At 39.0% G+C, this 23873-nt stretch overlaps 1 protein-coding gene and 1 long non-coding RNA gene across 15 annotated transcripts in view; one reads left to right on the top strand and one right to left on the bottom strand.

Annotated features, from left to right (window-relative positions):
* Positions 1-17168, bottom strand: part of LOC129501659 (uncharacterized) — a 143688-nt gene extending 126520 nt beyond the window's left edge. For 3 of the 4 annotated variants that reach the window (XR_008662779.1, XR_008662777.1, XR_008662780.1), the window contains exons 1-3: positions 17009-17168; positions 6378-6483; positions 2066-2127 (exon numbers count right to left, since the gene is read on the bottom strand). This is a non-coding gene — a long non-coding RNA (uncharacterized LOC129501659). Of the gene's footprint in view, positions 1-2065; positions 2128-2520; positions 2654-6377; positions 6484-17008 lie in introns of those variants that run through there. The other variant, XR_008662778.1, reaches the window with a different exon arrangement.
* Positions 3271-23873, top strand: part of MEF2C (myocyte enhancer factor 2C) — a 170522-nt gene continuing 149919 nt past the window's right edge. For 2 of the 11 annotated variants that reach the window (XM_055312838.1, XM_055312839.1), the window contains exons 1-2: positions 3271-3415; positions 19000-19086. The gene's annotated coding sequence lies outside the window, so the exon portion shown is untranslated. Of the gene's footprint in view, positions 3416-18999; positions 19087-23491; positions 23782-23873 lie in introns of those variants that run through there. The other 9 variants (XM_055312846.1, XM_055312849.1, XM_055312837.1 and 6 more) reach the window with 6 other exon arrangements.

Below are 23873 nucleotides of genomic sequence, written 5' to 3'. Positions count from 1 at the left end.
CAATGTCCATCATATCAGAAAGTTTGATCAAGTAATGATGGTCTTCATTAGAAAGATCACTGCTAACGAATAGATGTCCATGTATAAATTTATTTCTAAAGGAGGCAGAATTAAACCTAGAAAATTTAAATAGTTTTTCTGGAAAATCTATATTCTCATGTAAATATTTAAAATTGTGCCACAAGAACTGCAATGTAGATTTTCTTTTTCTTCTTGCCACAAGAAGAATGGAATTTCAAAAGATTCCACTCAAGATAGAGAATTATGGCATTACCCAGTCTTCCCCTTTGATTCACATTTTTGTTCTTTATAAAGATCTATTCTAACCCTGCTCTGTTTCCAAGTTTATCCAGCAATGGCCCAACCTTTATTTTGTGGCAAGGAATTCCTATATAGAGGGCAGTACCTCAGGTCTCAAACTCCACATTTGTGAAGTTTGTCAACTAGCATAAGAAAATTCACTTCCTGGTCAGGTGAGGCTCTTACACCCTCCCAAAATACCAGCAAATTCCTTAATCTAACACAACTTCTCATCTCTCAGTTCAGAAAGATGCATTCTGTAATATATGTAAAAAGACAGAAACATGGAAAGACATAAATAATATCAGAGGGTCATGTGGGAAAGTGAAATTCTCCAGACATGAGCTATTGAATAGGAAGGGTCTGTTTAATTCAGCAGAGAAACTGAGATCATCTCTATCATTTACGATTAGCAAGGAACCATGCTCCAAATTGAAGACAGAAATACAAGAGTAACAAAAGTAAATGAAAATAGTATGAAAAACTTCTAAACAACAGGGCTAAACCAGATGCATTTAAATGCAACTCCTGAAAACCTTGATGAACAGTAGTACGTCTGTATTTAAAAGGCTAGATAAACCATACAGCTGATCCAGATGGTCAAAAAAAAAAAAAGCAATCTATGATTATATGAGAAATCTAAGTATTTTCATGAGTTTTAAGTATTTGCATGGAAAAGTAAACAATAATAATAACTAGTCAGTATCAAAAATAATTTCACTTTAAAAGTAGAGAGTGCAGGGATGCCTGGGGGTCTCAGCATTTGAGAGCATCTGCTTTCTGCTCAGGGTGTGATCCTAGAGTCCCAAGATCGAGGCCCACATCAGGCCCCCTGCATGGAGCCTTTTTCTCTCTCTGCTATGTCTCTGCCTCTGTGTGTGTGTGTGTTCCTCATGAATAAATAAATAAAAATCATAAATAAATAAATAAATAAATAAATAAATAAATAAATAAATAAATAAATTGCAAATTAGAAAAAAATAATAAAGTCCAAGTAAAGAAACACTTAATACTATATTCCAAGTGTTTGTGAAGTGGATCTTTGTCCAGAGTAGTGTGTTGTTTGGAAACAATTTCTACAATAGATTCAATAGATTCCATGGTTCTGAAAATTAATTAGAACCTTAAAATTAGCTATGGAAATTAGCTACAAACTAATGAGTTTGGGGGGGGGGGGGAGAAAGAACACAATATGCCAACTTTCCAACCCTTTCTCCAAACACTTTCCCATCTTAAAAATTACTCTTGTTTTCAAGATTCTTTGCATTGCTTAAATCCATAACTTCACCTTTTTGCTCACTTGCTCACTCCCCAAGGAAGTCTAAAACCAAATAAACTGCCATAAATTTTTACCAACAAAATATCATTTTCCGATCGATTTTTTCTTGATTTTTAAAATTGAAAAAGGTTTTATTCAATTAGGTCACTACTCCTGGCATAAGGCCTCTGAAACATTGTTTCTCAGACACTAATGGGTCCTGGAAAAGTTTGAAACTCTCAATTCATTATGACTTTGAGTAGCTGTTTTGTACCTAAGAATGAGCATTGATAGAGAGGTTGGGACTAAACACATAATTTTATGAAATATGATGAAAACATAAGGGTTTTGTTATGACGCACATAACAATCAAGAACCTGTTTCTTTTTAGCAAGCTCCTAAAAAGTACCTCCCGTATAATTATTAAATAAAAACACTCACTTATTCAGTACTCAGCCAGCTTTTAAACTCTGAATAAGAGAAGTACACAGTGAGAGAGGTACTTACATGGTTTCCTTGGATACTGGATGATGCCATTCAGGTCTATGTTTTTATCTGAAAGTGGTGCCCTGTGGAGAAATGAGGCTTGGTGAGTGGCTGTTTATACATAGTAAGTAAATAGGAACTTTGTTTATTTTACAAAGCATTTTTTATTTTGACCCAGATTTCTTTTTCTCATCACACCCAAACCTTGTAAACAGCAATAAAATGGTAGAACAGGTACTTTGCACAACTCTTTCTAATACCACTTAAGAAATCATAATTATTAAAGCAGAAGCTCAGAATGCTTTGGCTAAACACATTACTCCTTGGGCTACTTTATATATCTTAACTACTATATTTACATCAGACATATCAATGAACACTGCCTGCCTCTCTATTTTCCTTCAAAAGGAATTGTTCTCAAACTGTCAATAAAGAAATTAATCTAAAAAAATCGCATAAATGGTAAATGTCCTTACCTTAGTCAAAGAGTAAGAGAACTCTAGCTCTACCAGCTTCTACACATCCAGGGTTTCCACAGACATTAGCTGTCATTTTAAACGTAGTAGTGGGGTCCTAGATTTTCAATAGTTTAAGGGCTACGAGCACACAATTTTGACATTCAGTCTCTCGGAGCTACACACAGTCTAATTTTGGTAGCATGATTAATCCCTCCTATGTGATAATTTTTAACCTTCTAATATTTCTCTGGATCGAAAAGAACAAATGAGCTACAGCAGAGAATGGCAACTAACTTTAATGCTTAACACAATTTAATAATCTGAAATGAAGTAAGTGTGTGCTATGTTTCCATTAAAAAGTTTCCAGCCACAATTAATTGAACAAAAACTTGTCTTGTTCCAAGATTATTCTTGGAAATGTAATTTTAAAGTCTGCGTGAAATGAGGAAACTTACTTTTTTACCATATGAAAGCAATCTCATTTTTTAGGAATGATTTTTGGATAGACTTCCAATTTGATATTTTCCATTTGAACTAGCAGCATAGGGGTTTGGAAGGGGGAGGGGAGGGAAGCAGTTCTGTGTTCTTTTGCCAGCACTGACAAAGGTCTGGTTGTCAGTGATACCTTTACAGCTAAATTTACCCCAGAGTGACAGGAACAGGTGCATCTCGGCCTGCCAGACACTTGTGCACAGGGATCACGCATCTTACGGCTTGACGATCAAGGGGGGAAAGCCTGGGTCTTCATAGAAAAGGAGGAGAGACAAACGCAGCCCAAACTGGGGGGTTTCTCTTCAAAGCCAGCTGGTCTGGCTTTATTCTACAGGAATTTTTTTACCTGTCAGGGTTTGGACAACAAAGCCCTCAGCAGGTGCTGAAGGGTACAACTTCCTGGAGAAGCAGAAAGGCACTGGTGAGTTTCAATTGCCAAAATATATTTTTTAATCTTTAAAAGTTGATTTTGTTATCTTGGAAGAGGCACTGCTGAGGAACCTACATTCAGAAAGCTGATGAGACCATTGGAATCAGAGCCAACTAACTCAACAGTAGGTTTGCCTGTTGTAGAAAGTAGAGCTGTTACCATTTGACAATTTTTTACATTTAAGAAAAGTCTTATAGGAAAGACTCTTTATTTTGAATGTTGGTTTCTTTCACTACTAATTCCGATATCTGAAAGATGAAGAATTAATTACATATATGATATTAGACTATTAAAGTAAACACACAAATATCATTTCATCATTTTTTATCTAATTCTGTCATAATCTGTCCTGAGTAAAATGGTTTTTTAGTAAATTAAATAAAAATGTGAAATGGTACATGCTCTTTTAAAATGTTTCATGCGCTGGTGTTTTTTATGTGTGCATGTGACAGGAATATGATTACACAGAATATAAAATTAATTTTATTTATAATACATTTTTAAACACATGGATTGCACAGAGTATTTAATAATTAAAAGTAGCAACATTTTCTCATTACTTTACAAAGAGTTTCTTTGGAGAAAAATCTTTGGAATAAACAACCAAGACAGTACTAAAGCATGTTTTTACATCACTGATTTCCAAAATTAGTACATTTATATATTTGGTATTTTTATTTCATGAATTCAAAAGTTTAGGCAAAAATAATTTTTTCAGAATAGGATTTTAATTAATACAAAACATGGAAAAATAAGACCACATGTCAGGATATATTTTTAAAAAGTGATTCTATTTCAAGGGCTCATTCTTTTAACTATGCTTCACAGCATTTCTCTACAAATTGTTGTATTATACAAATTGAAAACATTTATTTAAGCAAGTAAGGAGCTCAAAGCTAAAGACTATACATAGTAAACATATGAAACCATTTTAACAACCAAATTCCATATTCACAAGCAACATGGGCTAATGAATGTAAAAGACACACAGCATACACTGATCAAAAAGGCTATAAATTATTAGCCATAAAATCAATTTTCTGGACTGTGGGGGGTACAATTGGTATTTAAGAAAAGAAAGGCTCCTGCCAATGTAAATTACTAATATTATGAGGTAATTGTTTTATTCTGATGATCTCATAAAAAATTTTCAAGCTACATGCTTAACACATAGTTGTATAGTAAGAAAATCATCAGATCTGACTTTTTTAATGACCACTACATCTAAAACAATTATCAAATCAATAACGATAAGCCACAAATTTGTAAGTAACATACTCTTTTAGACTGATTTAAAGGATGTTTAAAATTATTAACTATTTGTGGTTTGAAAAATTACCAGAAATGATCCAGCCAACCCAAAAATATATCTTTAAAACATAATTAAAACCCAAATCTGATTTTAATTATAAATCATTTCATGTAGAATATGGTTCAGAAAATTAAAGTATATTCTATTTTTTAAAAAAGGAATATATTGTGGTTTCAAACTGCTATATTTCTGTGATATTCCGTCATCTTCATTATATTGCTTCTGTCACCTAAGTAACCATGGTCACTGCATTTTTTAGGTAACTTCATTAGTCTCTTAAAGAATGAATATATACTGTATGCACTTATAATTTTGTTATTTATCTGGTCTGTTAAATACTATATTCCTAAATAATCAGAAATAAGAAATTAGAAATAAGTACTGCAAAACTGAACACACACTCTTACATCAACTTTAGAATTACACTTGTTAAGTCTTTATGTGTGTTACTATCGGTTAGAATTATTATACTGTTTGTCATTGACACTCAATATAAACCCTACAAAAGCTTCTTCCACCCTATTTTTTATGACTCCTGTGAATTATGTTAAGTGTGACTGAACCTATTAGAAACAATGTTAGGTATAGCCCAAATATTTCTGAATAACCAAAATTTGTCATTTTAACCATGCCCTGAATTGTGGGCTTAATCTAAAATTCCATATTTCTTCCTTGTAATTATGAAGAGAAGTTTAGTTCCTAGGACAACTGGCAGCTACATGTTCGTCCTTTCCAGTAAACCTTCACTTTTGTGTCACAAAAATACCTATGCCAACTCCCTCAATGTATGGAAATGATTTCTTTTAATAAGTCTTAGATACTACAACTAAATGTTGCAATGACTCATGTGCCCTAAAAGTTTAATTTAAAAATATATTTTTAAATTTTAAGCATTATTTGCAATATAGCTTCATATCTTAAGAATGGCTTATTTAGAGTGGAAAAAATTAATTATTCTCCTCTTTCAGAAAGACATTTGAAAATATTTTGATTACCCATATATGCACAGGGAAAATCTTGATTCTCCCAGCAACTAACTTCAATAAATTATATTGTGAATGTCAATCTATTTCATTTCAAGACCATGAAGCTTCCAGCTAAAATGGTTTACTTGTAAGTATTTAAAGAAACAAAAATACTTTGGCAGCTTTAAATGTATCTCCTCATTGACCAGCCACCTGACTGACAGCTGTCAACTGTCTGTGGGCCAAATGTAACCCAGTAAAGATAAAAATTACATATTACTCATCCCTGTTGATAATACCTGGTGCCAGTAAGGTTTTCAAGTAGGAATAACTAGACTATAGATATAAAGAAGTAAAAAGGGAATCATTTCTACCACCCACCATGCCTCCTTTGTCATTAACTTATTTCCCCTTCCTTTTCCACTTATTCCACTTCTCTTGATGTCCATATCTCACACCTACAAAGAGTTAATTTCCTTAAAGGAACTTCAGATGTATGTAACAAGTGTGTGACCATGAAAATACTAGGCAGCCAGGTAATCATGCCCACACATTTCTTTCAATCAAATCTTCTTTTGAGCTCATGTAGTGTTTGAATTGTGGGAAAGAGTCTTTGATGCTTTCAACTACTCATTTAAAAAAAAAAATGAAATGGAAGCACAAAAATAAAATTTACCCAAGGTCACCAACATGAGGATGTAGATGTAGACTTGGATCTGTCCTCCAACTTCACATCCAGTGATGTTTTTCTCTGTTAGACTTTAAACATGTGGACAATGAAACTATAAGTAAAAAAAGAGCACATGGAAAATTAATGAGAGTGACATTTCATTGAGGAACTGTTTGCAGCCACCAAACTTAATATCTTATTAGAGAAATACAATTTTATCAAAGGCATATTAAACTGTAGCTTTAGAAAAAGAACATGAACACGTTAAATACCTATGGCATAAATTCATTTTTAGATTCTCTTTACCATTAACCTGATTTCCAAACTGAAAATATTTATGTTGTGTATGAAACTGCAGCAAGAAAAAATAATCAATGGCAACATATATGTTTAGAAGATAAATGCATAAATGAAAAGTTCAGGTTGAAAAGTTTTTTTGAAATATTTGAAAATAATTAAAAACACCAAATATACCAAAGCATAAGCATACATACATTACCTAAGTACAGAATATAGTAAACAGTTCACATAACCGATTCAAAAACTAACTAGTGTCTGTGTGTGTATATGTATGTGTGTTAATTATAAAGCCTCTCTAGTCCCCAGAGGCCTCATCAGCAAGTGTTTTCTAACAGTTCAGAAATTCTATGACTCAACAGTCTGGTATTAATATAAGTATCTGATATTTATTCAAATAATTATTAATTATATTAATATTTTATATTGCTATAATATAATTTGCTGATAGTGCTGCACATCATAGTGATTCAATCAATGTCATGAAAATATATTCAATCTAAATATCTTATTCTTCTCTGACCCTCTAGAAAAGAAATCATTTAGGAGATAACTACCATGTTCTGAATTTAAAAGGATTTATCTTAACCCTGAGCTTTGGAGCTGTATTTGCCTGTGAGAAGTGTTTGCTTTAAAACATGAACAAGCAAATGAATTTTTTAAAAGCGGGGGAGGGCTTAAAACACTGATGTAGGCGATGGGAGGAAATTTCCTGCACAGGATTAGTCTAGAATAATCTCCAACAGCTCTATGATACCATTTGGCAACTAAATTATACAATATATCTAAATTCACAAATGTATTTGCTTATTGTATTACATTTGGTCCAAATCAACATTATTAATCAGCAAACCATTTAACAATATGCAATAACAGTATGCAAATCGATTTCAAGCAAAATAATCAGTAAATAATATCCATTTCTAATAATTATGAAGACAGAGGTGTCAAAGCAAAATGTGCAAAAAATTCAGTCATCTCCTTGCATCTCAAAGGATTATTAGTGAAAGTGAATGACTTGTCTCTTGTCTGCCTTTGAAGGATCTTAAATATTTTCTCGTTAGACCTGAAGAGTACTGCCTGAAGAGCACCAGAGCAGAAGTAGGCAGTTATGAGTCGTAATCATTATTTCACTGCTCAGTAATTTTGTGACTGGAAACAAGTCATGTAATCTCTGGGAGGATACTGAAGGGATGTGACTCTTCGCTGGGCTATGTGTAAATCATAGGAAAGGCAGGTCTAGAAGGTGTTTATCCAACAAAAGGTGTTTCTTTTGCTTCATGTGAAGTCCCAAAAGGATTCTGGACAATATTGGGTGGGTTCCTGTCTCCATTGGCATGCACTGTCCCCTCCCCACTGCTCTAAAAGCCCACCATTCTGGCACCATTCCAAATAATTAAAACTAACACCAGTTTTTAGCCTGTGAGATGAGTGGGGGAAACAAAATCACTTTATAATAAACTACTGACCAGCTAGCCTTATTTTTCCTACTTGGATACCCTGGTAACAAAACATGAAAGGTCTTACCCTCAAAATTACATTATCACACATGGCTTTGAACTTTTCGGAACACATTATAAGGCTAAGTTGACACACACAAAAAAACTTAAGTCATTTACTGTTTTTGGTTTTATAAAATGGGATAGTTTAAAAAATGAAAAAAAAAAAAAAAAAAACAGTCACCACACTTGCTGCCGTAAACCAGCCTGAGAACATGTTTGTTCGTGTCAGAAAAATGTTGGAACAAGAAACAGGTTCATCAGAGAACCCCTAATCTGAAGTGTTAAAAATATCTAGATCCAAGAGTGGTTAATGGCAGCAGCTGGCCACGCAGAGATGTTAAAAGGCTGGGAATTAGGGATCCCCGTGTTGCCTGGGATGGCAATGTCACGAAGGCCCTACCTGATTGCTCGGCAGGCAGAGGTAATTATCGAGGTCCTAAGGAATATTTGTAGTAATTGAAAGTCTTTTTAGGGTAAAGCCACATTTCCTAAGTGATTCTGAATGAGACTAGTCCTGGTTGCCAGGAATCTAGGCTCACAAACAGCTGGCAGTCACTGAAGCATGAACGCGTTCTCAGCTCAGTTGTCACTACCTGTAGAGGTCACTGGATCTGAAACCCATTTTACAGGTTTTGGTGAGATACCGGGATCCAAGAACACAGTTCACCCAAGAAAAGATAAGCAACTCCCTCTCAGACATCTAGAAATGAAGAACTATATAGAAATTTGAGAGAATTGGGTCCTCCCATTGCTTAATCAGTCTTCTAATCACAATGGGCAGAATATATGTGACATGTCTATTACAGTGCCAGCCAAGACAAGCGATGGGAAGATTCTTATCATTCTGACCTCTCACTGGTGTTCACTAATATAAAGTTTCATAAAACTTATGATGAGTTGAGAGTGAGGGAACGAATAATGAAGCGAACCTAAGGTTAAGAAATAAGAAGACTTCGCAGATTTTATGATCACCCTTAAGGCAGTGGCTTGCAAACAACATATACATAAGAAACACCCAAGGAGCTAGTTAGATGCAGATTCCTGAGGTTGCTGCTTAGGGGATCTGAGGTGGGGCTAAAGTCTGAGTGAATCTGAGGCCCTCTGGTAAACTGTTCTCTGTGCTAGATTGTTCAGTCCTCTCTAGAGCCTTCACTTCTTCTGGAGGTCAGTTCTCCTACTCTGCAGTAGCAAGAAAATGAGCACCCAGCGATCTCAAGTCCTAGGACACCAAAGGAAGCCTATGGTTATAGCTACAGAAGTTATATTTCTATTTTTATTTATTGTCAGATATACTTGCACTTAAATAGTTTAATTATTTTCATGTAGACTGGCAGATAAGGTTCACCCAACACTAGAAATAAGCCAAAAATCATTCTCAAGTCCTACTTGAGTTTCAGGCACTAAATAAAACAGCTTTAAATATGAACAATAGTTTGAATTGACTCTTCAGAAAAATAAAAAAAATAGTATAGAGAGGGCTTGTTATGAGGAATATATGTGCAAATATAGTCAAGTTTTAGAAACTCAAGTGATCATCACTGACCCAGGGAGTTTAGATGGCTATGGCACAGCAATAATGAAGAGGAAACCACAGGTTTTATTCTATGTGTGAGCTGTTTTGTGGCCACAGGCTACCCAAACTAGAATCTCACGGCTACAAAAGGGTGAAGGTGAGAATGTGTGGAACATGTGGATGGATGGACATAAATCCTTCGAAAATAAACAACACAGCCTTACTCGCTGTGAGTTAATCATCATTGTAATCAGAGTAATTATAGTGATTAATAACCAAAAAAAATCATAGAAACTCTTCTATGAACATATTATCTGTAGCACACTTTAATCGTTCAGAAATAAGCTCTCTTGTTATCAGTATTTTATTTTGGAGTGATTCATATAAATAGAAAATTATTAATATCCTATGGTTCTGAAATAGAAAATGTAACTTTACAAAGCATGAAAAAAATCTAATTGTTAATAACCAGTCGTGTGTTTGTGTGTTTTTGGTTTTACGGACTTTAAAACTGAAAATAAAAAATTTACAACTGAAAATGAGAAGATGGAGCAGAAAAGATGAAGGAAGAAAGAAAGGGAAGAAAGGAGGAAAAAGAAAAGGAAATGGAAGAGACAGGATTAAATCTATTGATTAGCTATTTCACTATTGCTAAAGGGGTCAAAAGGCATAAGAAAATTGTAGAATGTTGCCTACTTACCCATATTTAAGTAGTGTTCAAAATCTTTTACTTAGAATCATATTTCTCCATCTCTGAATTTCTTCAGACTATAAAGTAGTACATTGCATTTGATAGGGATGCTCCATATTTACAGGTTTAATGCCAAAGTTGGGAAATGTTGATGTGCCCATCTTTGCACACAGGATGATGCTTTATCCGTGATTTCACAGAGGTGATAAAGGGCAAAATGCATTTTTCCCTCCAGCCCTGAACCTCTCTCCAACCCTTCCGAATTCTAACCTTCATCCGGGAAGCAATACACATGCTCGTCACAGGGCTCTTATATCCCCCTCAAGACACTTCTGGAGAAATAATCACTAATTATACCTCTGATGGCTTTTGGGAGTAGAAGGGAGTGCACACAGAGGGAGACCAAGTGACAACATGGTAGCTATGGCACAGGGGACATGCAGCAACTGTGCGCCTTTTTTTTTTTTTTTTTTTTTTTATTTATGATAGAGAGAGAGAGAGGCAGAGACACAGGCAGAGGGAGAAGCAGGCTCCATGCACCGGGAGCCCGATGTGGGATTCGATCCCGGGTCTCCAGGATCGCGCCCTGGGCCAGAGGCAGGCGCCAAACCACTGCGCCACCCAGGGATCCCCAACTGTGTGCCTTCTATACAAGATGGGAATAGTAAGGAGACTGGAACAACAGATACTAAAGTGTTATATATATTTTTTTAAAGTAGACAAATTTTCAAGGAACATCGTGATACTTTGCTGATAGTTCGTCTTCCAATCACAATCTCTTCAAAAATCATAAAGTTTCTTCTTCAAGTAAGAGCCAGGCTGCTCACTTACTGGCACCCAGGGCTCATATACACATTGGCCAATGAGAGGGACCTGAGACACACTGAAAGTCTCCTCCCCAAAGCACCTCTTGACCAACAGAGCAGGAAACTTATAGAATTTGTATAATCATAGATACTCCTTTGATGTATGAACTCCTTTCAGAAAACTTTTGAAGAGAAGTTCATTTAAAGGAGTAACACATTGACACTGCGTCATGAAGTAAACTGTTGCAGTGACTGGCTCCTCTGATAGAACATAGTCCAAGAGAATTCTGGAACATAAAGAGGCTGCTGAGGAATGATAGGACCTTGTGGGTCAGTCACATCAGTGAAAGGCTGTGAGGAGACAGAGACACTCAATAAAGAGCTATTATTGATTTTAAAAATTGCTGCTGGGTGAGTGGTGCATGCCAGAGTGAAAGAAGGACAAGTTGAAGGTGAGTCTAGGGAGGCTGATGACACAAAGACAAGCTTCAGCAACCTTACAATTTTGCCTATACCACACAGATAATATTGATTTAAGAAGACTTAAAAATTCAGATTTAATAAAAGGCACAACTTCTGTATATTTATGTGAAGGTTCCTTAAATTTAAGTGTAAGATTATGTGATCAATAAGCAATTTAGAAGATGTCTGACATAACCAAAAAAATAAAATCTTGGAGCCTTATTCTGAGCAAATGGATATATAATTACTTTCATAAGTCTGATAAAATCAAATATGAACACACAAAAAATCTTTCTCTGAAAAAAAATATGGAACACTGACAAGGATAATATAAATTGGCAACCTCAGAATGTAATATTTCTTGCATAGTATACATTAGTTTAATCTGCATGTTATCCTAAATATTTTATATTTATTTCAAATATAAAAAACTCTATTATGAAATAAAAACTGCTTTGAAGCATGGAAGCTGATGGAAAAGGAAACAACTTCTAAAATATTGTCAGATAAATGAGACATGGAGATGTCTTCCGGGAACATGGGGTAGTCCTTAAAAGTGAAATAGTAAAATGTTAGCTAACATTTACTGAGCATTTTCTACATGCCAGGCACTCGGTGACTATAGAAGTACAATTTCATGTCCTCCTCCCAGGAAAATTATCATCCTGTATAGGTCCTGCCACATTCTCTATTTTATAATAAGTACATTTCAAAAATTAAGGTCAAATGGTTATTATGGTGTCTGAGCTTGGATTCTAATCCAGGGTCTCTGACATACCCTTCCCTGCCTCTTGTATATTCTTTGCAAAGATATTTCCCATGACATTCATACATGATATATAACTTTTAATTAATGAAACTAACTTTTTAAAAATTTATATTACTTGCCAAAATGTCTCCTTAATGGCTACACATTCACATCAGAATACCCTTGAAATTCCCCTTTTGTATCTGCAATTAATGCCAATTTATGCACCAGATATCAAATAATCTGTTGCTTTATAATCACATCACAGTTTCCATTAAGCACCTTTTCACTACATTTGGTTTGAATTTAGTTTCACCAGCAAATTCATCCTTAATAATAATGATCTGCCAACAAACTGTTAAGATTGAATAGCAAATTCCTAAGATTTCTAGAGATCTGTGCAAGGACATTATTACTGAAATAAGCAATTAACCTCCTAAGCTGTCTACCCTGAAGAGGATGACACACATTTAGACACGTATTTCTAAAATATTTTCTGGTGGGTGGAAAAATATCAATTATATCACCTCCTGATATCATCCTTATAAGGGAGCAAAGGTCATGAGTCTAAGGAAGCAACACAGCATCATAGCCAAGGGCATCAGCTGGAAACAAACAAACCTAGCTTCGCGTCCTTTGGCACCTAGGGGTTATTAGACGCTGGGCAGGTCACGTCGCCTCTCTAAGCTTTAGTTTTTAAAATCTATAAAATGGGGAGAATTGTAGTGCCTGTCTGAAAGGTTGTTTGGATAAAAAGAAAAAAGTTTATAAAGCAGTTAATACAATTAAATTAGTTAAAGCTGTTAATACAAGACTAACGAATAATGACTGGCTGGCCATTAAATATTATGCACTTCAAAACTATTTTATTTCAACTCTCATTCTAATAAGGTAATATTATTTTTGCACATATACGACAGAACCCTTGTATTACAAATATGAATATTCACATAGAAATATCTAACTACAAATTTAGTAAAAAAATTATATATATATATATAGAGAGAGAAAATCAGACCTCCTTGGTTTGGGTCTTTGACTCAGTGAACTAGTATATATTGGTAAATCAGACCAGTTTTCATTCCTGACTTAAATTTAAAAAGTTTTACTGCATTTTACTTTTAATTCTGATCATATTCCAAAATAATTTAGGGAGATTTTTTTTAAGATTTTATTTATTTATTCATGAGAGAGAGAGAGAGAGAGAGACAGAGGCAGAGACACAGGCAGAGGAAGAAGCAGGCTCCATGCAGGGAGCCTGATGTGGGACCCAATCTCAGGACTCCAGGATGGCATCCTGGGCTGAAGGCAGGCCCCAAACCACTGAGCCACCCAGGAATCCCCAATTTAGGGAGAATTCATCTCAAGCAATGAAAATTAATTCTTTCTTTTTCCTGGTAAATTAGAATATGGATATAATTACGCACCTCCTTGTTTTCAAATTTAGTATGTATGGGAAACACATAAATCTATGCATGATCCTTCCTTCTTAAAAAAATAAAATTTGTATTATTTTTCTTGGTTTATAATTTTAGGTTATAAATAAAATATTTTAGAAGTAATTTTGTAAGTTCTCAACTAAGTAGAATACCATCATTTGGAAAATTACCTACAGAGATAAAGAAAACAAGGTACATTTTGTGGTGTGGTGGCTTTATTCTCTCCTTTCTAAATTTCTTTACCTTATTTTGGTGTTCTTACTGAGGAGAGTTAGCAGGAATAGGAATACCAGATATAAATTGTTTGTTAACACTTTCTGAGTCCGTTTTTCCTGTAACACATATTTACACAAATTTAAATCAATAGAAATCATACACGTCCCAAGGGGGACTTTATTAAAACCAAAAAAAAAAAAAAAAAAAAAAGTCTATAGCTTCTGTTTTGCAAGAACCAGCAAACAGTGCCCTAGACATAGTTGTAATGTTGATCATGCATCCAACAGAGAACAACCTCTAGGTCCCTCTTGACCAGAATGCTCCATTAAGCATTCCATGGGCTCCCCCTTCCTGGCAGGCCTCAGCCCAGCCCCGTTGCCATAGATGGCCATCAGACATTTGGAATGACATCAGGAGATAATCTGAGCAGGCTCTGCCCTAAAGAATTCAAGCTAGCAGGAGACTGAAGATATCAATGTCTTCTTGGCTGACAACAGCATTCCAAAGGTCAACCAGGGTGAAAGAGGATGGACTTGGAGTTTCCAGTGCCTTTTCAACAACCAAGCAGCTAACAAGTATGAAGAAGCATCCCTCAAGACAAAAAAATAATAAATTAAGACAATGAAAGTCTCGAGGTATACTAGAGACACCATGCCTGTGAAAGAGAAATAAGACCACCCATACCCATTCAGTCAGGGAATTTTAGGATTGAAGAGATTTCTACCTCTTAAACATAAAGCTCTCATCCTGAACCAATTCCCACCCCTCTGATGATCTACTTCTCCAGCTTTCGCTGCTCTGTCAGCTCCTGTGTGGGTGAACATGGAACTTAATAGTGTAGAGGTAGAAACTCTTTGCAGGAAAATAAGAATGTGTTTTACTACAGTTTACCAATTTCCCAGCCTTGTGCTTTATGTTGAGTGGCTCCTTTAATCTTCCTAACAAAGTTTTAGGAGTAGCACTTTATGTTCCACATTTTACAGATGAGGAAACTGAGGCAAAGGGAGGTTCTATACCTTGTAACTGATCAAATTTGGGGAAGATTATGCTTTACTAACAATTCTCACCTTATGTAATATTTTTTTCTCCCTGGCCTCGAATGCTTTTTAGCTCTTACTTTAAAAGGATAATGCCAAAAAAAAAAAAAAAAAAAGGATAATGCCACTTCCTCAGAGTATTGTAAGTATAAATAAGGAACAATGTTATCCCAACCAGTCTCTTTAAGACATGATATGAATCTATGAAGCTACCAATAATACATTTTTAGTTTGGGAGACAGTGTTATTTCCTACACACCTTATTCTTTATTAGAATCTCTTCCTAGAAGAATGCTTGGAAGTATTTTCTCTTGTAAAACGGGTACTCCTGTGGAAAATCTTGGGCCAGGCCACCTTCCTGTGGGGTTAACTTGCCTAGGCAGCCCCAGGCAAGGTGCCTTGATGGGGCACAAAGTGTAGTAGTAGATAGACCCTGTACCTTGACCTTATCTTCCTTTTAAATTTATGGCATGATTTGGAGGTGCATCTGTTAACTTCTCTGGGCCCCACTTGTCTTCCCTGTAAAAACAGAAATTAGGTGCTTGTGTTGAATGTTCCCTAAGACCTCTCTCAGCAGGAAGATACGGAAATTCTGACTTTAAAACTTTCCACACTTGTGCCAGGAAATGCAAATGCCAAGAGTGTCCTAAAATTTGGCTGGTATCACAAAGCAGATTCTTTCTTTCTTTCTTTTTCTTCTTCTTTTTTTTTAACCAGCATTCATTTAAAACTCCAGAGCAGCACATTCCAATAGAACTTTATGCAATGATGGCAACGTTCAGCATCTCGCAGTCAAATAAGGTAGCCATCAGGCGCCTGTGGCTATTGAACACTTGAAATGTGGCCAGGATAACTGGGGAACTGAATTTTGAATTTGCCATAATTCTAATAAGCTTAAATTTAAAGAGCCATAGGGGGTGGGGGGGAGCGGCTACCATATTGGTAGCAGCTTCTAGCTTCAAGAGCAGGACAATACAAACACTTTGCACCTTTGATTTATTCAGCCGAGTACTGGACAGTGCCTTAGGAGCATGGGTCTTCCCGCCACTCTGGGCGCCCTTGGTTCAGCTCCACTGGGCAGATCAAAGCAGCAGCCCAGGCATTTGCTTTTCGGGATGGCATTTTTGCAAGAGATCCCGGCACTGTTCTCACGTGCCGGCAGAGAAAGGGGATGGAAAGGGAAAGGAAGTTGGGGGGGGGGGGGGTTCTGTGTCTTTTCTCCCTCGTATCCCAACTGTCGTGTAGTTTGTGGCCTGTCCCTCACCAAGACGCGCACGTATCCCCCCGTGGCAGCTTAACTCCCAGACCCAGCGGTTAAATAAATGATCGCGTAGCCCCTCAGAGGCTGGGCTACACAGTCCAGCTCGGGGACCCGCGTCCTCTCCTAAGGCTCCGTCAGGTGACAAACACGGCCGAGCGGCGGGACAGGGGCGGCGGCCGGAGCTGCGCCCGCCACGCGGTGCCCCCGGGCGCGCAGAGCGCTCCGAGCCCCGGCGGCCGTGCCAGCGCTTTGTGCACCGCGCGGAGGTGGGCGCCCCGGGCGCCGGGCTCGGACTCCTCCCCGGCGCTCCGCGGGCGTCTTTCGCCAACCGAGAGGGAATATTCCCAAAGATCCCCAAACCAGGCGAGCAGGGGCGACTCCCCGACTCCGCCACCGAGCGTTCCCAGGGCCCACCCACCACCGCTGCGCCCTCCTCCCATCCTCCACGGCCCTGCACGCGGCCTCTCCGCCGGACCCCCAGCCGCTCCCCCCCCGCACCCCCCCACCCCCAAGCCGTGGCAGCGCCCGCGAGACACACGCCGCCACTCTCCCCGCCAGGACAGCGCGCCCCCCTCCGCGCACCGGGCGCGCACCGGGCCGCAGGCCCCGCAGGGCCCCGAGCCCGCCTCCTCCGCGCCCGTGGCGCACGCACGTGGCGCACTCACCCCCTACTAGCTGCCTCCGAGCTCTAGAAACGCTCCCGGGAGGGAGCCCCCGCCCCCTCGGCTCCGTCCGCACCAAGGAAAGTGGGTGGGGGGGAAGCGGAGACGGGCTGAGAAGGAATAGGTAGGTCGGTCCGCTCTGAGAAAAGTGGGTGGGGGGAAGTGGCGCTGGGCAGGGAGCGGAGTCTGGAGGTGGAGAGCGGTGTTGGAGGGGACGACCGGCAATAATTGGATGGCGTTGCGGCTGTTGCGCCTCTGAGAACGCCCAGCCAGCGCGGATTCACTTTCCACCCAAATCACCCGGAGGGATTGTTGCTGCCTGCAATCAATAACTCCCCGAGTAAGCTGCTGAAACCAGAGGCGTCCCCTGTCTGGGTCTTTAAGGGGCCGTCCGAACGGAATTCCAGCCCTCGGCTTCCCAGACAAAGAAGTGGGCACCAAAACGCCGGACGAGATTTTTAATCCCCACCCCCCCTCCCCACCCCGATCCCAGGTTACAAAAAAAAAAAAAAAAAAGATCTTTAAAAATTAAAGGGCACACACGTAGAGAGGCATCTAGAAAAAAAATAGTTAAAAGGGGAAGTGTGACCATCCATTCTTTGACTTGAAGGTTTCTGTGATATTTCGAGAAACGGAATAGAATCAATGTTCCGATGAACATTTAACGATTTTGTAAGGGAAGGTAAAGTCCTTCAAATTTAGCCATGCATAGGGATACTTTTTAATGGGGCACACATTTGCAAGGAAATTAGTGATGTAGCCTTATTTGGGCATACTGATCCAGGAAAAGGAAGAAATGTATCATCATTTGTAGTGGCACTGTTATAAGCCGTAGCATATCCTTTCAGACATTATTCCATGAAGATTGCATTTCTGTAAGGTGAAAAGGCCCTGGGAGATGTGTGTTATGATTCCCACTTAGCAGACTGCAAAAGCAAGCAAAGCTAGGAGAAAGGGTATTCACCAGGTCACCAGATACCCAGTACCAGTCACTAAGTTTAGACTAACTCACTGTGGGCCTGAGCCTAAAAGACTAAGCTCAGCTAACACCCCTAAAGGAAGAGTGGCCAAAATTCATTTCTCCTTGCCTGAGGCAATTTAAAAATAAAAATAAATCTTAGGAATGTCAACCCAAATATAGAGACTTCGTAAATCTTAATGAGCCTTCACTGTGAGAAGTCTTGTTGCTAATACAGATGGGTAAATGGGTATTGACCATCCTGGTCTGATATGTCTCAGGGTTGGGAGGAGTAGACTCATTCTGAAGCCAGGGAAAAGTTCATCTGTATGCTGGAAGTCATAGAAAGCTGGTTTCAAGCAGGGGTTAGAACACAGGAGCATTTGTCTGTGCTCAGTATAGTTAAACACTGGTGGGAAGCATAAGGTATTATTGGTAATAGAATTCATAAAGGGTACTGAATCCACACCACTAATCCCGAAGTATTTAAAACTGGCCTTTAGGCGACATGTACAATAAGCCCTTTCAGCAACTACAGTTGCAGCTTCATTATCCCAACTTGACAAATTTTGTTAGCTTGGGGTATGGTGGTTTTGACTTTCTCCTTTGTAATTCTTAATCAGATACAAAATTAAAGGTACAAAAAATAAAGATAAATATAGGCTCTTTAGATATGAGATAAAGGATATGATTAAACCTTGGCTTGGAATAACAAATCCTTTGCATATTGCAGATTCTCAATCACAAGCAGTCCATATGGTGTATACTGTGCATAGGCTAAAGCTGTACCTAAAGAATTTTTGAAATTTAGATATTTGGCACTATTTATATTAAAGGATATAAGTATTTTCACAATTAATGATAATTTTAATTATTTTATATTTAACATACATTCATTTGTTTTAAAAACAGAATACTGATGTTACTTCAGATTAGAAGTTTTAGAAATGAATTTATTTCAATGTACTTTAATATCAGCTTTCTTTAAAAAAAAAATGTTTTAACTATGTACCTTGTTGTACTTACACATTTTAAGGTGCCAAAGAAGAGTTGCAAACTGTGAAGTAACTTCTATGAAGAGATGAAGTAAAGAATGGAAGGCAAATGACTGTATGTGTATGTGGTGAGTGCTTAACATTTGCTATATCATTTACCACCAAGCTAATTCTTAAAGGTAAAACTGCCAAACTCTGTCATTAGGTATCTATAACGTAGACACATAAAAGGGATAATAAAGAGAGTGGTGCAACCATTATATGCTTTACATTGTAGGCAATACCATGCCATTTTGCCTTAAAGCCCACGTGTCACCTTTCAGGGCCTACCTTTGCAGGTCTCTTTTGCAATTAACCCATCTCAGGGGAAGTTATGTATCTCATCTCTACTGTAAACTCTAAAAAAAATATAACATTTTTAATGCTATTGGAATTTGTATTTTACTACTTTGTATATTTTTCTGAACTTCTATGTTCAATTATCATGTTTGTGTTGAAAGTGTTCTGGCTGAAGAACAAATACTATACAGTTGAATAATCTTGAGGGGTAGATTAATCTATAGCCTCTCTTCATCTTAGGGTGGGTTGCTGTGGCAACCGCCCCAGCTTACTTTAAAATAATTTTTTAAAGCTCACTTCAAGAGCTACACCCAGCGTGGGCCAAGCTTAAAAGCAGGCATACCCAGTGAACAGGGTTTAAGTGTACTGCTGATTTAATGTAGGGAAGTAGTAAAGAGAGGAGGGTGGAGTAAGATGGTACACAACCTGGAACAGAAACGAGAAATTAGGACTCCTTAGATTCAAGTCCTGAGGATTATGCTCTCTGTAACGTTTGTGGCACTTTAATTAAATACATTGCTAAACCATTCTTTTGAGGGGGAACAAGTAGATATATAATTACATACATAATAAAGCACTTATGACAATCATTTAATAAGGGAATTATTTAGTAATGAGGGGGGGGGGAGTTTATTTAAATAGTATGACAATCCCAGACATCATTTTCTCTTAAATGATTTGTCACCTTTTATTTAACATGATAGGTCACTAGCATCCAATTGGCTTAAAGGGTAGAAGAATTTTCTACTTTCCAATCATAGAACTGGAATAGATTGGAGAATTCACTTAACTCACATAATGAATAAGCATCTGAAGTCCTGAAAAGACACACTCATTAGGCACAAATCTTGAGCCAGAGAATATAGGCCTCCTAACACCTAGTACAAGCTCCTCGCTACACCAAAAAATATTATGATACTAGCCAAGTAGCATTAGGTGGCAGAGATCAGGATGACTGGGGGGAAAAAAAAATTAAATCCAGAGTATTCAAAGAATACAAAGCACATTTTGTATTAACCACTTTGTGGATTACCAATGAATAATTTTAAATCTCGGTGACTTTCTATTGTGTATTTCTGCACAACATCTTCTGCTTCAACTGTGAAGGCTCATGGGAAGGAAACTAATGCTAATATTAACTTAGGTCACACATAATTAAGAAGCTAAATCTGCTGAGGGGAATATCTTATATTTTAAAAGGCCAACTGTGATACAGTCCAGATCCAAATTATTTCCAAATTATCCACAGTGTGGAGTTATACATATTTTTGTACTTGTACTATCACTGATAATTATGGGCTTGTTATAATGCTTATTACTAAATAATTCTTTCAGATGTTAAAAAGGTAAAATGATTTTTTTTTTTTGGAAGGAAAACTATCCAAAACTGAAGTCTGCTGAGGTAAATAGCAATAACCTGTAATCCATCGAAAATAGTATGGCCGAAAGTCATGTATTGCCTGTGTCTATTTGTTCATGTAAAATAGGCTTTTACAATTCATTGCATTAATTTTGGGCATGATGGCAATAAAGTTAGATGTTCCTACTAATGTTTTGCTTTCTCAAGGCATTTGTGAATCTGGAAAAAATTAATTTCATTTTTATCACCATACATAGACATATCTTAGTATTCAAAATGAGTATGCACCTTTAAATTTTTGGATTTTTTTTAAGAAGTTGTACCTTGAATGAAAACCTGATACAGATTATCTCTGCCATATTATTAAAATGAATTCATGGTAGTAGCAAACTCACCAGCTGAAAAACAAACAGGCAAAAAATATACTGTAGATCCTAATCTGCAAGAAATAATACTATTTCAGATGACTTTTGCTTTGTGACAGTGTGCCACGCTTTCCTGTAATAAAAGCAAGAGATTCATCTTAACTGTGCTGATACAGTCACAATGGTGATGAGCCACAAGGCTGAAGATTGTTCAGATCTGGTTGTACTTGCCTGTAAAATCAACCTTCTCCTTTCAAGTGAAGCCTTGGGGCAGACACCTAAATGTTGAGCCCACTCTTCTGAGAAAAGCTACTCACATCAAATAGCCCCTACAATGAAGCAGGAGGCTTTTTGAATCACACTGTCCTCACACATTAAAATAGTCTAGAGGCATGGTGCAGAACTTCACAGGAAATGCAACTAGTCATTGGGTTAAACATACAGTGCTGAAAGGAATTTTTTTTTTAAGTGAGGAAATATCTTTAATTAGCCAGATATTTCGGTATACTCCTATTGTCTACTCCTACACCTTCAACGTTTTCATTTCCCGAACGTATTTTCTCTTCTTCCTTTCACAGGTTTAAAATCTTTTAACTGGGTTTCAACATTTTATATGATCTGTAGTTCTACTGGCATGCAGTCTTGTCTTTTCATGGTTTGGGTACTATTGGTATATTTTACTTTGGCTTTATTGGGTGTGGTGTCATTGGCTAGAGAAGGAAAGGTGCCCGACCCCTGGTAGCTTTCCTAATCTTGAATATTAACCTTTTTTTTTTTTTTTTTTGGTAAGGACAAGTGTTTACTGTGCTTAAACCTTAACATAAGTATCTTCCTTATCAGTCTCTAGTTCTGCTTCCTGTGCAGCTGAAACTCTTCAGGATAAGTGAAGTCATCAGCTATCGGATAGGGAAGCCTAATGCATTTGGGAAGTTGGTTTGGTTTACATGTTAATGCTCTGGATAAAATCCAGTAAGGTGTGGAAGAGATAGAAGTGGAGGGGGGGGAGGAATGGGGGGGGATCTCCGAGGAAGCTGCCGCCTCGGTAAATATTTCCAAACTGATTAGAAAGTTCATGGCCCCGCGATGAAGTCGAGATTTCAGGAACCGGTAATTATTTCATTATTCTGTACATGCATAAGGCGTAAGGAGTCTCTCTGCACGCCGTGCGGCCCTGCAGCCCTGCAGAGCCGAAGAGCGCGCGTCCCGGGCGTGCAGGGAAGGCGCGGGGAATCGAGGGCTCGCAGGCTTCCTGCTCGGGGGCTTTGACGCGGGAGCCGCGGAGGAGCGCACGGACCCGCGGAAGAAAGAAGTGGTTAACGCGTCTGCAAACGGGGGTGGGGCGGGGGGAGAAGTCACAGGAGCAACTGTTAGGGTCGCGCTCCTATTGGTCAGAGGAAAGATCCCGACTTTGGAAGGACTTTCCTGCAGGCTGGCTCGCGGAGTCCCCGGGGAGCGGGCGCGCGGCGGCCGGAGCCGGAGCCGGAGCCCGGAGCGTCCGCAGCCTCCGCCGCCGCCGCCGCCGCCGCCGCCGCCGCCGCCGCGTGGGGAGAGCCGGGATCCGCCGCTCGCGATGTTGTCTTCGGTTTCGTGCAATAAAGAATTGTCATTAGGTTTGCGTATGGCATGTGCCATTACCCCACCGTAAAACTAAAATTAGCAAAATGTCAGGAATGGGGAGATTGATTCACCAAGATGCAATTATCATTTAAAAGTGCTTGATTGAGGTACTGATGTTCAGTGATTTATTCTGCATACCATATACATAATTAAAGTAGCGTGGTGGAGCAATTTATCAATCTAGTTGAGGCTGGAGGGGTGAGGAGGGAACTGCTGTATGTTTGTTTTATTACAACGCTCCGAGGTCTGGTCCCGCCCCCCTTTTGCCGAGAGCGAAACTGAGGCTCCGCGCGGCTCGCGGGGCGAGCGCCGGCGGGCCGGGAGGGCGAGGGAGGCGGAGAGCAGAGGGCGGCGCGAGGCCGCGGCACACGCAGGGGCAAGGACAAAATAAAGGGGGGGGGGGAGAATTTAAAAAAAAAAAAAAAAGGCAAGAGGCGCTTCCCAGGACTTGCCGCTTGGAGCCCCAGGCCCGTCTGCTCCACCGCCCCCGCCTCCCCTCCCAATATCCTTCCACCACTGCCCCCGCCCCCCTTTTGCCTTTTTTTTTTTTTTTTTTTTTACGCGATGTTTCAAAGGCTGCGAGCGGCTCTCCTTTTCCCATTCGTCCTCTGTCACTTCCTTCCTGGACGCAGTTTTCTGGATGAGTCTGGTTACTTTTAATCTGGCCGGCTGCTGAGAGCTACTTTCTCCTCCTCCTCTTCCTCCTCCTCCTCCTCCTCCTCTTCCTCCTTCTTTTCCTCCTCCTCTTCCTCCTCCTTCTCCTCCTCCTCCTCCTCCTCCTCCTCTTCCGAGCGGCCCGGGCGCGCGCGCCAGTGCGCGGCCCCGCGCGCGCCTCCCCCGCGCGCGCTCCCCCGGTGCGCGCGCGCACGCTCGGGCTCCAGCTCTCTGCTCGCGCTGCTCGCAGTCACAGACACTTGAGCACACGCGTACACCCAGACATCTTCAGGCTGCTATTGGATTGACTTTGAAGGTTCTGTGTGGGTCGCCGTGGCTGCATGTTTGAATCAGGTGGAGAGACACTTCAAGGCTGGACGAAGTAAAGATCATTGTTATTTTTTTTTTCCTCTCTCTCTCTCTCTCTTTCTCTCTCTCTTAAGAAAGGAAAATATCCCAAGGACTAATCTGATCGGGTCTTCCTTCATGTAAGTACCTCTGACATTTCTCGAGGAAATAGAAATAGCCTGGGTATTGTCTCTGCATCAGTATATTCCACGGCCCTGGGTCTATGCTTGTG

The sequence above is a fragment of the Nyctereutes procyonoides genome, unplaced genomic scaffold, assembly GCF_905146905.1.
Source record: "Nyctereutes procyonoides isolate TBG_1078 unplaced genomic scaffold, NYPRO_anot_genome, whole genome shotgun sequence".
Classification (NCBI taxonomy): Eukaryota; Metazoa; Chordata; class Mammalia; order Carnivora; family Canidae; genus Nyctereutes; species Nyctereutes procyonoides.
The sequence above is the reverse complement of the archived record's forward strand: the minus strand, read 5'-3'. Positions and strand labels throughout refer to the sequence as shown.